The sequence below is a fragment of the Anneissia japonica genome, unplaced genomic scaffold (genome assembly GCF_011630105.1).
Source record: "Anneissia japonica isolate Jap-2015-1 unplaced genomic scaffold, ASM1163010v1 scaffold287785_len535756_cov143, whole genome shotgun sequence".
NCBI classification, from domain to species: Eukaryota; Metazoa; Echinodermata; class Crinoidea; order Comatulida; family Comatulidae; genus Anneissia; species Anneissia japonica.
In genome coordinates, this window is record NW_022696924.1 from 543,422 (window position 1) to 545,521 (window position 2,100).

A 2,100-nucleotide genomic window follows, 5' to 3' on the forward strand; every position below is an offset into this window, starting at 1 on the left:
CCCCCACTTTTTGGCGAAAAATATATAATGTCTGGAGATTTTTGTATGATCGGAAATGCGAAAAAAAGGAGGGAAGAAGGATGGGAAAGAGAATGTTTATCCAGTACCCGACCGAGTTACATTTTCTCGCAATTCATACTGGCGGATCTGGGGGAGGGGGGTCATTGGTCCTGACCCCTTCCTTGGGCAACAAAAAAATGGCAAAAACAAAAGTATTCTAGACCTACCTTTTCAGGACCCGTGAGCTTATTTTTTTTTTTTTTTTGCTATTAGAAAATTCGAATTTTGAAGAACATAACATTCATTAAAACACACTTCAAATGTCGGGAAAGCTCATTTCCCGCCACCTAGGAATCAAAATTTTCCCTGGGAAGAACCACAGGTCCTCCACACCCCCCTTCTTTTGGGGGTTTATCGATTCATGGAAAAGCTGCGTATGCAACTTACTCAATCTTTTTTTATGTATGTATACACACATAAGGTCTACTTACTGTAATAACAATGGGAAAAATTATCTGACCGTTTTCAAGAGTGGAAAACCTTGAATTTTGAAGAACTTAATTACTTTTAAGTTCTTCAAAATTCAAGGTGTTCCCCTCTTGAAAATTATTATAATAAATCAATGAACCCAAAGAAAGGGAGGGTCGAGTTCTTCCCTGGAAAATGTTGATTTATAAATTAGATTTCCCGACTTCTGAAGTATTTTTTATGACTTTAATTTAAAAGACACCTCAGAAGTCGGGAAAGCTCATTTCCCGCCTTCTAGGAATCAAAATTTTCCTGGGGAAGAACTCCCGGACTCCTTTCTTTTTGGGATTCATCTCATGGAAAAAATCGTATGCACAAAAATTTTTCGCATTTTTTCATATTAAAGATCGTGCTTGCTCTCCTTTGCCTTTCTAAGTTATAACACATAGACCCAAACTCAAGAAAGAAAATTTAAGATAGATCGTTTTACCTAAAAGAAGGGCCTCAATGTGTAATGATGTTGAAAGAATACATGTTTGTAATAAATAAAGCAATAAGGAAAATGTTTAGGCCTATATTCAGTTTAAAAAAACGAGTGTGGCCATATATAACACAAGAGCATTTCTTGTTGAGGTAGGCCAATTTCCTCTAAAAATTGCACATTTTAGGGAGTTTTGATCAATTCCGACGAAATTAGAATTTAAAAACACAAACATTTTTTCGAGCGCTACGCGCGCGTTTTTTCGTGTTAAAGCTTGTGCTTGCTCTCTTTTGCCTTCTAAGTTATAACACATAGTCCCAAACTCAAGAAAGACAATTTAAGATAGATCGTTTTACCTAAAAGAAGGGCCTCGATGTGTAATGATGTTGAAAGAATATGTTTGTAATAAATAAAGCCATAAGGAAAATGCTTATATTCAGTTTTAAAAAACGAGTTTGGCCATATATAACATAAGAGCATTTCTTGTTGAGGTAGGCCAATTTCCTCTAAAACTTGCACATTTAGGGAGTTTTGATCAATTCCGACGAAACTAGAATTAAAAATACAAAACTCTTTCGCGCGCTTCGCGAGCATTTGTTAGGGTTAAAGCTTGTGCTTGCCCTCCTTTGCCTTCTAAGTTATTTAAAAACATTAACAATCCCAAACTTGAGAAAGAAAATTTAAGATAGATCGTTTTACCTAAAAGAAGGGCCTCAATGTGTAATGATGGTGAAAGAATAGGCCTATGATTGTAATAAATAAAATAAATAAATAAATGAAAATACTTATTATTTAGTTTCAAACACACGTGTGTGGCCTATATTAATAATAAAATAAACCCTATGTCCCCCCTTATATGGGGTGGGGGTATCACACCAAGTCATAAATTACTAACCGGGAAAATTATTACCTTTGCTCTCATTATGTTAGGCGACAATTTGCTGATATTTTATTACTTTTCAAGTTATTCAACATACCACAATTAATTCAGACGATCTATTTAATATTCATCACACACACTGTAAATCTTCAGTTGATAATCTTCTGATATTCGTCGCAGCAGGACATAATTCTTTTTATTCCAATCTTTTACTCCACACGATACTAGAATTGGGAACATATTATCCGGTGAAATTCGTAATTTAAATTTA

General features: G+C 34.8%; 1 protein-coding gene across 1 annotated transcript in view; it reads right to left on the reverse strand.

The window, feature by feature from the left end:
• LOC117102185 (galactoside 3(4)-L-fucosyltransferase-like) overlaps nucleotides 1-2,100 on the reverse strand; it is a 6,021-nt gene that overhangs the window by 1,580 nt on the left and 2,341 nt on the right. The gene's annotated exons all lie outside the window — the stretch shown is intronic.